The following is a 13,179-nucleotide window of genomic DNA, read 5'->3' on the forward strand; positions in this document are numbered from 1 at the left end:
TCCAGAAAATCCCTCTTCTCTTTGTCAGTTTGCATTCATCCTAAAACTATTTCTGCCCTGAAAACAAAGATCTACACATAAAGTCACATGAAGACGAAGATGGATGGCTTTAAAGAAAAGATGCAAGAGACCTTTCACTCTTCCTTCTCTCTAGTCACACAGAAGCTTGGCTGATCACAGTAACATCTGAAAACAAAGTCATTCAAGTATATTTAAGGTGTTGAAGTTACTAGCATCACTATTTCTGTTGGAATTCTGTGAATGGAAAAGGTACCGACTCCTGTGAAAAGTGTCCAAACCTATTTAAACACAACTCTAAAAGAAGTCATCCATTTAGTAATCTCCAGCTAAGACAACAAAAATAATCAGCTCCTCAGTTTCTTACCTTTATTAAAAGAACAAAAATCTTAAACTAAAAGTGCTGGATAAATAATCTATTGTACTGATAACATTACAGAGCCCAAAAAAAATGGCTTAGCAACAGTATTCAAAGTACCTTCAGAACAAGGAGGCATAACAATTCAATTATTAATTATGCTAATTTACTTACATTTTGGCAGAATTGAGTACTTGTGAGTTTCAATACTATTTTTTAAAGTGCATTTTTAAAAACTGGATGAAAGTATTAAACAGCACAAACGGTAAATCACTGAGAGCTTAATTTTCGGATGTATAATGTAATGGGAAAACCGACAACTGCCAGTTGACCTCTTGTTTCCTTGCTTTCTGTACTGTGATCATTGAGGTGAAAATCTCTGACATATTCCTTCAATTTTTCAAAAGCAAGAAAATGAATAAAATACCCTTTCAGTGATCCTGGTATTTAAATAAATGACATTTATAATAGGAATGCACTTTCGCCTCCACTTTAGAACCTTTTTCAATTTCTTCCGAACAGCCGTTGTTTATGACAAGGAATGACAGACCATTTCCATTTCCATCTCTGATTCCTGTAGCCAGGTCATACTGTCTCATGCAGACGGGAAGGGAGAGGGCAGCTCATTCTGCTGCCCAAGTCTTATCTGCAGTAGCCAGTGAGTGGATGGACTGGCACCCGAGACCGAGCCTGCAGGCCCACCTTGCCTGCAAGTGAGCCTCCTATAGCACAGTGATTCCTTTAACAGCAGTCTTTTGTTTCTGCACTCAGCTGTACTTGATGAGAGCAGAACCTGTGATCCTTTGTGCTTGCTCCTAGTCAATTGTGGGCAAAGTTGGCCGATCCTCAAGGAGAAGGTAGGACAGCACCAGAGGACCATTTCAGTGCCTATACTTTTCCCAATGTGTGGTGAAGTTCTGATGCAGGAGAAGGGAAACCTCAGCAGACTTCATTTCTCACCTTCAGTTTACACCTACCAATCTAAAAGTGTTTATCTACCAGGCAGATAAGGACAACTTTGAAATTAATTGTGCAGTCTCTGCATATTTGTAAACTTATCATGCAACTCTCTTTAGCATTTCATTGGGCTATTGATACTAGAATAGATGAAGTTTATAAATTAATTCTTTGGAATCGTTTGCAATTTGAGACTGCTGGCAACTATATAAAAAAATGTACAACAAACCATACAATTCATCAGCATTATAATCCTATACATCTAGGAACAGCTATTGTGAGTGCCAGTGGCTGTGTAAGAATATCTGCATGTTTATTGTTCCCTCCTGAGGCAACAAGCATTGTCTGAAATGAAAGCTCTGTGTCTTGACTATCCCTTGAGAACTATAATTACAGCTATAGAGAATATACCATACCGACGGTCGAGCAATTGAAAAAGACTGACAGGCAAATGCATTTTGTGTCCATTGCTCTGATATCAGATCCTCTGAAAGATGAAATGCATAGGCAATGGGCCAATCTAACCTCAGAGTTAGAGGATTGAAAATACCAATATCAATAGAGTTATAGCTTTTCATATTGTTCGTGACTTTGGCCCAGTGCCTTCAAACAGAACCAAAATAAGTACTGAAAAAACAAGCACTGCCTTTTCAACATTGTTAGTTCTAAATAATAACCACAGCTTCTGGCATACTACTGAGTGCTTTTACTATCTAAACAAACCATATCTCCAGATAGAAACCAAAGTCCATAGACTTGTCAGAGAAGGGAGACTGAGAACATGACCAACTGAAATACAGAGGCAAAGATAAATAGAAGAATTGAAAATGCTAAATCATGCTTAAAATTTTAGAGCATGTTGGTAATAAAACTCCTTGAGATTTTTCATAAAATATCTCAAACCATCAAGATCCTCCTAAAAACAAAGACACAATGGAATTGGCAAAGTACAAAATATGTGTGTGAAGAAAATAATATGAACAGCACGATTATTTCAGATTAGGTTGTCATCACAATGTAAATGAATTAGGAACATTTATATTCGTGTTTCTCAGGATTTTTTCTTTAGGCAATCACAATAAATTAGTGATAACCTCTGAAGCAAATCAGACTTATAATTTATTGCAATGTTCTAGGACTTTACCCTTGGTTCAAATTAATATATTTTTTAGCTCTAAGTGAATTCCTTGAGAGACAAAAGATTTTTGACAAATCCACGTTCATCTCCTGAGTAAACCTTCTTAAAGGCAAATTCAAATAGTCAAATTTTATATAATTCCATTTTTCCCATATTTGTATTTTGAAATAAAAGCAATGAATTGTTGGTTTGCTACTTATTGGTTCACATAGATAATGGAATTCATAAAGAATTTTACTAATTATCAGTTCAGGTAGTAATAGGTTAGGAATTTTATATTTAGACAGAACATTTTAGGTATTTAAATAGCTGAAAATGTACTGTCATCCTTAATAAGAACAATCTCTAGTATTTTGTATGACAAATTAATCCTGAAAGTGGGCATCATCAGTAGTCTCATCATCAACTTTATGAATGACTTTAACATAAACTCAACAGATTTCTTCAATATGCCAGCAAGAAAATTCCTCAGCACAGTATAGATATATTATTCTTATCTGAGTGTGAACCTTGCAGCTGCATTTTCTCATCAGACACAAAAGACATCATATTTGGGATGATCCCCTCTATAATTTATCAGTAACAGAACATGCAGCAACAGAACTAGGAATATTCCTGGATATAGCATGACTGTATTAGCAGCTAATTTATGTGCTTTAAAAGCCATCGAAATTGAGGGTGAAATGTAAGTCAATGTAAAATTGAAATGTAAAAATGGTCTCAATGAAAATTTTACAAGATACTAAAAAAGTTAGTAATTTGCTTTTTTTTAAAATTTATTTTAATTAGGATTTGCTGAATAATGCAGAGGCATGGGTTTTCTTAATCTTAAATGTTCCAGTTCTGATCTTACAAAAGAGATCTTTTTTCATTTTGAAACAAGTAATAAAATATGAATACCTGGGAGTAATGTCAATAAAGGTGATAGCAGTGATATCTTCAAGATTTTTAAAGAGCTGTTTAACACATCTAATATTTCCAAATCAAACAGGAGCATAAGTAAAAGGTGGTCTCCCTTGTTTTGTAATGCTCCATTAGATTTTGCTCTGTTAAAAAATATTAGTTCTCGTGATAGAGAAATCTCAAAAATTAAAACTGTGAGTTCAAGAGCTTAAAAAAAAAAAAAAAAAAAAAAAGAGCCAGGTCAACATGATAAACAGCTGTTTGAGCTCAACCAGGCTTCAATAAACCAAGCATCTTGAGGGATGTTATTGAGAGCAAGCATTAAGAATGACAGGCTGGCAAAGGGCATCAACAGACATGAGTGATCAGAATTGAGAAGGAGGACCACAAAGGAAACTGTTTCTTTAGCTGGAACCCCAAAACCCTCCTAATAAATTTTCTCTGCATCACAGGGTGTCCAAGCTCTTTTATCTCTGATACTCTACTGTCTTTTCTCTGTTGATTGACTTAATTCAATGCCAAGGTAACACACATGATTATGACTGATTAATAGCCATATTTTTCAGACAGGAACAGAGAAGAAATTATATTTTATAAGGCTGCCTAACATATCCTTCTTTGTTATATCTCTGACCACTATGGTCTGTTCTTGTTAAAAATGGTTTAGCATTGTGCTTGTGTATGACAATAAACTCAGGGTTACATTTTGCAAACAACTAGGAAGTCCTAATTTGGATTTTTCTTGAAGATTTGGTATTATTGACTGGGTTTCAGTGCTTTCAGCATTTATTGTACTAATCACAGTTTCATTTTATTTTGACAGTACTATATTTTGATACATTTATTATGCTCTGAAGGCATACAATAGATTGAAGAGTGGCAGAAAAGAATAAAAGATAACTGAAAAGACAAAATACTTGAGCATCATTTTACCGTACTTGCTAACCTTCACTACTCTCATGAAGACAAGAAGAGCAAAGGTTCTACAATGAAAGCTTGAATGGCTTAGTAACAGCACTTCTCAACAACTCGGCCCTTCATATGACGTTCTAAAAGCAGACTGACCAACCAGCTCTTTGGAGAAAAAAAAATCCTTTTGAGAACAGGTCCTCTTTAGAAAAAAAATGTTTCATACTGTTCCAAAATGAGTCAGACCCAATTTTAGCAAACTGTGTCTGGTATTCTATTCGTTGGTGACCTTATTTCAGATGAACACCTGCTCTTCCCTTCCATATTCAGTCTGTTCAAGAGCTACCTGAAAAAGCTGTGATGTCAGCCTCTCACAGAAGCTTTTCTCCCTCTGATTGCTCTTTCCATCCTACTCTTCATGCTTTGTTGTGCTTTGAGGTACATCACGGGTAACAGCAGTGTGTGTGTGTGTGTGTGTGTGTGTGTGTGTCTGTGTCTGTGTCTGTGTCTGTGTGTATGTGCATGTGTGTACATGCAATATTTTTATACCTTCTTATTAACATAGAATGGTCTCAATATTGTAATCTACTGAAAACAGACCACTTATGAAAGAGGAATGGTGAGGTTCGCATCCAATCACTAGCTTCAATTTTAGGTTTGGTTACTTCACATCCTTCTTAGAAACACTGGCCCCCTCCAGTCTTGGAATATTTTTCATTCTCATCAGTTTTGTTTCTTCTGCCTTTAAGAGGAATGCGCATGTTAGTTAGCTCAGCTACATTATTTGCACTCTATTTGCACAAATATAAGTTCCACTACACATAAATTATAAGACTAATTCTCATATTAGCATAAGACAGGAATTTATTTTCCTTGAGTTTTTAGTCTTCTAATAGATAATTTAAAATGAATGCCTAAAATAGTCCTTATTTCACTGCTGCAAAAGCCCAGTACCATAAACAAGCTTCAGACTTTCAAGAATTCACTAGTTAGCAGCCTGGCATCTCAGAACCACAGAATTGTTGAGGATGGAAGAGACTTTGAGAGTCCATTTACCCCAGCCCCCCATGCTCAAGCGGAGACACACAGAGATGGTTACTTTGGAAAAAATGCTGATGGATTTTGAATATCTGCAAGGATGGAGACTTCCAGTCTCCCTGGACAACTTGTCCCTGTGCTTGGTCACCCTCACAGTGAAAGAAAAATATTTCTCCATATTCAGGAGGAACGTCCCATGTTTCATTTGTGCCTTTACCTCTTGCTTTGTCATTGGGCACCACTAAAAAGAGTGTATTGCTCTTCTTTACTCAATCCCTTCAGGCATTCATACACATTGGTATGGTCCTCATGAGCCTTTTCTTCTTTTATTTCCTGAATAGTTCCAGATTTCTCTGCCTTTGCATCACAGGAGAGATGGTCAAATCCTCTAAGAATCTTAGTGGCCCTTCATTGGATTTTATGCCCATACCTCTCTTCTACTGGGGAGCCTAGAACTTGATACAGTACTTCAGTTGTGGCCTTAACAGTAGTTGGATAATATCTAATGCAACAGCATCCATCTCCAAGACTAAGGCTCCTAAAAGTTATGAGTGGAGTCCTAAAATTAATCCTTCTTTTGTGTAAGCTTCTACTGTGAAATTTCTACTGTTACAACTTTATTATTTAATGTTTACCAGTCTTTATTTTCACATTTCTTAGTCTACGTTTAACTACAAAAATATATTTGCATTGCCTTTGAGTAGGTTTACTCTCCATGCCCATTAAAAATGTAAACATCTATCTGATTCTGCCTTCCTCTTCATTAATACCTTACAATAAAGATATACATAGCTTTAATATGAATATGTGTGTGCTTTCTAGAATATTGTATATAGCAACCCTTTGCTTAATTGATATAAGTGCAGCCATGATAACTCACATCAACTAAGAATTGGGTCCCCATTTTCCAGACAAGCTTTTGCTCATTCAGCACTGCTTTTAACCATGCTAGGATTGAATTCCCTGAAAACAGCCAAATTTAGAACAGGCACAACAGAGGAGCAAATGAGCAAGCTTTCTTGTTTGTCCTTACTTGCCCTCTCCTTCACAATATCCTTGACCCAAAATAATCACTCCTAGGGATGAGATTGTAAAATAGTCAGAATGATCATTCAGCTTTCCTTTTATTGGTGTCTGTAACTAATGAATGTGCCTCAGTTTTTACCTCTACAGCAGAAATTAAATTGATTCAATATTAAATGGATAATATATGTGTATAGCAGAGACAGCTAAACAGAAATTTGGGGTTGAAACCATTTAAAACAGATGTCTTTTCTAATTTATTCTGATGCATTTAGTTGCACACTTTCTTCATACTCAGTCACAGTCACACTGAAGTTCTAATTTGCATTAAGATTCTCTGGGTTGTATTGCAGCCATCTGTAAAACTTTGAAGATAACCACAGATAGATTGAAAGAGGAAGTTTCCATGCCACACCTTAAATTATTTAATAAATATTATCCATCAACCTAGGGAGCTATTATTAAAGGTTTGCGTTTGGGTTTTTTTGGGTTTTTTTTAGGTGGTGGTGCTGATGGGGATAACATAAAAAGAGAGAAAAAAGCAGCCATATATAAGTGAGAGATACACAGCCTAAGGGAAATAACAAATCATCACTTTTTCAAACAACTTAAAGGTGTTTGCTAATATGGTAGCAATCTGCTGTGAAGTCAAGCTGTAAATAGATTCTTTTGTGTTAGATTTGCATGCACAAGATGTTAATCAGTTCAAAGCTCAGACATTCATGTTCCCTAGAATTATAACAAAACAAAGCTCTCTGACATCTCTATAAATGGAAATACTCTGAAAAAATTGGAGAGAGCACTTTGTCTCATTTTTATGTACAGAACATTAGCTATCACATGTAAAAGATCAAAAACAAAAAGGAAAGCTTAAGCCCTTGGCTAATTATACACTAGTGCACAAACTATGCGGACATTGTTTGGCTACATTCCACCTACACAGAGCTAAAATTCAGCAGTTCTGGGGATGTGATCTACCTCTAAGCCCTTGGATTACCAAGCAGAGCACTTTCTGTCACAATGTTCCTGTTTGCCATCCATCAGGTATATGAATACTTCAGTAGAAACATAGTTAGTGTAAAAAAAGGCAACAGAATAAGGATTTCAAAGCTTGTTTCCTTGACCACCCTTCATTTCTAGGAACAGACACTTCTTATGCCATCTATCATTGGATTATAAGCAAATCTCCGGGTGACAAGAGTTTCTATATCCCAGATGCCAAATTATAGACTCAGATACTTGTCATGCATCTCTGAGGAGCTTAAACAATCAACTTCCATGTTGCTATTTTTAGCACATGCAGCTATTAAAAAGACAACTGCACTTAAGGTCAGCTCTGATCCTCTCAACATGTTGAATTCTTAGTTTTGTTTAGTATATGAACAAATCATAGGCATTGTGTATGGCTGTTATAAGATAACTGATCCTTTCTTTGAGGTCTGTGCTTACCACACACGTGCAAACAATTTTATAGCATCCTTTCAGTGTATCTGTTGTTATTATTCATAGTTTTTACTTCAGAAGACATCCATTCACTCATATCTCAGAAGAATAGAGCAAGAATCAGCTTGTTTATGAAGTCATTGTGATTACTATGGTTTTTACTTTTTTTTTTAAAGTAGTGAATTGGTGAATTCGTCAAGTTACCTTGAGAAAATCCCCATTTAAACCAAGTTAATACCTAAGGCAAAAAGGAGTATGAAAAGATGAAGAATAGATGTATAAAAGAAGTGCCTTGGGAGGTGCTACCTCTTCAAGAATCATGAAGAAATATGAAAAGAATGAGGAGTTATCTTTTGTCAGGTGAAAGCAAGAAAAAGCTGGTTCATCAAGAAGCCAGGAAAAAGCATTTTTTTAACTCCAAAAATATATGCCAGGTTAAAAAAAAAGGTTTTTCTAAACAATATTTACTCTCATACTACAGCTTTTCTGAATGTTTTTACTTCTGCAAATCCAAATGCAAATCACCTTACCAACCATCTTTCGTAGCATTGTTCCTGTCTTCTACAGGTTACAGACTGTAGGGATTACCCAGGTCTGAAATAATCCTAATGACTTGAGTGCAGTTGAAGGATAAATCAAATTGCAGGTAAAGGTCAGATAATCTACAATTTTTCATTCACATTTCCACAGATTACACTAGCGTGGGATCCTTCTCTGTTTCTTTGTAATATATCAGTGAAACTCCAGATTATGGAAAAAAAAGTAAAATCTACATAAAAATGGGTAACCTAATTTTTTTTTTTCACTAAAAAAAAATGCAGGTAATTTCATTCTAGCCCTTCTCTCTGCTTCCAAGGGGAAATGGAAAATCACTGTATGACTAAATATATGGCAGAATTCAACAGGAACCTGACAGGGTGAAAAAATTACACTCCATGGCAGTGGAGTTGTGACCTTAACTTTGCTTGTAGTAAGGGAAGTGAAGGAGGAAAAAGTTGGTATATCCCCCTAGGGCACTCACCCAGGTAAATCTTCACAGGTATGTTCTGATAAATGATGATGTAAAGAATGATGGAATCAAGACAACGACTTCCATGTTGCTTAATGTAGACATCCTTTAAGAGTCAGATTGCATCAGGACTTCTCATGAGTCACTTTGGAGGGGGTGGACAGGTCTGTGCCCCAGTCCTTGTTCCCTGCCCTTGCTGTGAGAATACAGGGGTTCTGCCATAGAATAAGATTAAACATTCAAGGCAAGATAAAGCTATCTTATCCTTAAACAAATGTCCCTTTCAAAAGCTTAATACAAAGCAGGTCTAGAAAGTCTGCAGTTATAATGATTTCATGTTTTGCTGATCCCAGCCTTTTCCACTGAAAGACTTTTTACTGGTCCCTTGTGGAAAGTTGAGATCAGCATTTAAATGCAAGTCTATCTATTTAACATAAGTCCTCAGCAGCCCAGTAATAGTCAGTGATACTGAGAATTTATAAGTAGTTATGCATAGATACATAGATAAATGAAATGCATATTACACTTTTTATGGCTGATGACTATACATTCAGACTTTTTTCAAAATAATTGCAATTTCTTTGGGGTTTTTTTTTCCCTTTTCTCTATTAATTAGGATGCAAAACCATTACCTAACAAGAATATTTTTCTTGTTTGCAACATGTCTTTCCACAGACAGTTAGGGACCAATTATAGGCATTTCCCATCTCCCTTTAATTTCCAAACCTAACATACATTGCTTCTTCTCCTAGGTAACAGGGAAGCTACTACACATGTAATGGGGAATACCAGGAAAATACTCTATGTTCTTTCTATTTTTTTAGTAATAATCCTTACCACCTATTTTAATGTGATAGATAATTTTTACTGTAAATTAGAAGTCTTATGAAAGAAAATGAGAAAACTGAAACATAATATAGCAACCCAGCTTGTGCAACATGCACCCCCTAAAACTATTATTTTCTTCCTCTTTTCCCCTCTGCAAAAACTCCAGACAGCAAAACTGTTCTCAGCAAAAAGCTAACAAAATCCTATTCCTTGTGCTGTGCATTATGCTAGTTAAATCATTTAATACTAAAGAATTTTTTTTTTTTCCATTGAAAGGCCTTTTGGAAAAGCTGATCAGTGCAGAAGGTTTCATGTTCTAAGGTTAAAAGGGCTTCTAGCCTGCACATTCAGCTCCTTCTCTTACTTTGTAATCTAGAGAAACCTGGCTAAATCAATCTCAGCCTCTCCAAATAAAGTGTACCAGACTTGGCACTTCTGTATCTGCACATTGCAATGTTACTTCCCACAGTGCCAGTGAAGCAGTGTGAGACCTTGTCAAACCTCATCAGGCAGTAAGCACAAAGATCAGGATCCCCAGCCTGGGGTCCCACACCCCAAAAGTCCTGACTTCAAAGTGACTCCCCTATGCCTCCATTAGGAGCAGCATATACTGCATATCTATGCCTGGAAATTTTTCATAGGATTTTTTTAGCCCATGCCTAACTTAATGCCCTAAGCATCTCTCTGCATTTCCCTGGCCCTCCAGTCAGTATATGCCTCCTGTCTCATCTGCTGCCTCCAATAACTGCCAAATTTCTGCAAGATTCAGTTCAGAGCTGATTGTCAGGATCTCTCTGAGCCTCTTAGCTCTTCCATGTTCTGTACCTGTGGCTGAACACAAGGCATTTAACCTCTCAGCTTTGATTTTTGTCACTTGCGAAATGGAGAAAATAATCTTTAGGACTTGCCATGAAAGAAGTCAATATTTATCATTGATAACCAGAATGTAAAATCCGAGATCTCGCACTTGGGTCTTCACCTTTCTTCCTTCAAAATCAATGCAAAGTTCTCATTGACTCAAGGAGAGCAGCATGTAGCCTTTGCTTCTTTATGAACTTCGAGATACTGTGATGACTGAGGTACTAAAGCACTGACAGTCATTGGCTTTTAGATGGATGTTCAGTAGCAGTTATGACTTATTACCACTGCTGTCTCAGAAAAGAACCAGGAGGATTCAATTTTGTTTTCATTAGAGAAGTAAACTTTTTTTTTCAAATTAAAAAAAAAAAAAAAAAAAAAGCAGCACTGTAAGATTTGTATCTTACTTTATGAATAAAGCTGTTCCTGTTCACACAGCAGTCTTGAGTGTGAATTGTTTTCCATGTAATAAGGACAAAACTTTTATTAACCCATTTGATGTCCCTCAAATTAAATGATTAGGAAGAGTTCAAGCTCGCAAAATGCCAGTCTGCTCAAATCTGGAATCATAGTGCAGGGAGCAGGGTGTGGTGGGCTGCGGGGGTGCAGTGTTTTTTTGGTTTTTGTCTTTTTTTTTTTAATTCAACAACTGCAACAACAAAAATGTTTTCCTTTTTCACCTTAGGAGTTTCTAGTCCAGAAACACCACCATGGACAGAGCAAAGAAGGCAATAATTTCCAATTGTGGGGAGGGAGAAAACACTACTTAGTTGCACAGGGTCCTGTTTTGACTTCATTGGGAAGGTTCTGTAACTATTTCTCTGAGAAACTTTATGTTTGTTTGGAAAAGTATCTCACTTCAGGAAGAGTTTGGTCAGAAAAGAAGAAAGGGTGTGTGTGTATACCAATAATGAGGTATTTCTAGGAACTACATCTTGGGATTGAGTTAGGTAATTTACATTACAGCCAGAGTACCATGTCAGATCTACAGAGGCAGTCAGACTCTCTGTGCTTTCAATCAGAATACGAATGTACAATGTTTACTGGATCAAACCAAGCATGCTTATGTAAATATGATTTTAGTTAAGCTTAAGAGCCACACCATGTCACAGAGCTTGTAAAACTCCTGAGCTTGCCTCATTTGACTCTATCACATTCAGAATAAAAGTGAGCACAAATACACAAATGGAACAAATCCACTTTGCTTCCATTGGGATGACAGTATAGTCCCTCAGCTAGCTTCAAAGATGACGTCTGAGTGCTCCAAGCAGACACTGAGGCCAGCCCCAGAAGAATTCTCTGCAACAGCACCAAATTGGAATAACCTATTTCAGGCCTGGTTCCCTCTGAGATGATAAAATTAACAGTAAGCTTCTCACAGCTGTGTATCCTCAGTATCTGAACCTATGCTGTGCCATTCAAGCTGCTTCAGCAAAAGGAAAGCAAAACTGAAGGGATGTCTTTTGCAGAAGCATATGTATTTCTGCTTCTATTTTGCAGTGACAACATAAGGGCAGTCAAATTCTTAGACTCCATGGACAGGTAAAAGAAGCTTTCATATCTCTGATTAAATCTATCATTTTTCAATATGAAAAGACCTGAGCATTTTCCTGAAAATAACTTCAGCCTCAAAATGATTGATATCCCTCCTGGATGGTAAAAGACAATAGTAATCTGCAAGCAGTTATGTGTAAAGGAACAAGGGAAGAAAGGTAGGAAAGAGGGAAGGAAGTAGGAAGACACATAGTGTGTTTCTTCATCAACATGCATGTGCACTTATGTACAAAAAAGAATCCCTCCAATTTTAATAAGGGTTTTACTAGACATTAATATTTTATGACCACCCATAGTTCATAGGAATATTCAGCAAGATATGTTGTTGGTATTTTTTATAGCATAAGATCAGAAAAATAAGAAAATTGGAATATCTCTGAAAAGAAATAGCACTCCATTAAAGAATACAGTTAGATTAGAGAAAGCATCTCAGGGTCTTAAATTGAATATTTCCCCCTTCCAAAACAAAATAGAACAAATAAAATTACAGACAATAGATAGGTATCTCATTTCTCTTCACTGTTTTTCACTCATTGAAGTCTTCTGCCAGGTTAAAGCAAAGAAAAAATCATGGAAAAATTTTGCATGCACATACGTGGCTTAAGGGAAACAGCTCTGCATTTTAATAATGACTCTTGTAATCGGACCTCTCAGTACATACAGAATTATCAGGCAGTGCATACTAAGAATATTTGCTTTAGTTCTTCAGATATGACCACTTCTTTTCATAAAGACTTTTCAAAAACATCTGCTATCCTAGAATCAGCCATATTTGTTTTGCCCTGTTAATCAAGTGTCCCTTTTGGGCTTTGTCTCCAGCTGAGTTTGCAATTACAAACTTTGAGTTCTGGAAATCCATGCTTAATCTCAGGGCTTCATCATCTCCTGGGATTTATAATTCCTGGTGTTTATCATTCACTGGGTTTATAATCCCCAAATATGAACCACTGTGGAAGTAGGATAGTGCTGTGGTTCAGTGTAGGGGGCAGAAAACTGTAATATATGTAGCTCATTTCTCAGTATTCTGTGTTTCTTCTTACAGTGTGAACTATAAAAATCAAAGGTTCATCCAGCTTCATAAACTAAACAGGAGTAGGGCACAGTCAGCATGTTTAGAGGCACAGTTCTTGACAGTTTTAAGGC

The sequence above is a fragment of the Haemorhous mexicanus genome, chromosome 2, assembly GCF_027477595.1.
Source record: "Haemorhous mexicanus isolate bHaeMex1 chromosome 2, bHaeMex1.pri, whole genome shotgun sequence".
NCBI lineage: Eukaryota > Metazoa > Chordata > Aves > Passeriformes > Fringillidae > Haemorhous > Haemorhous mexicanus.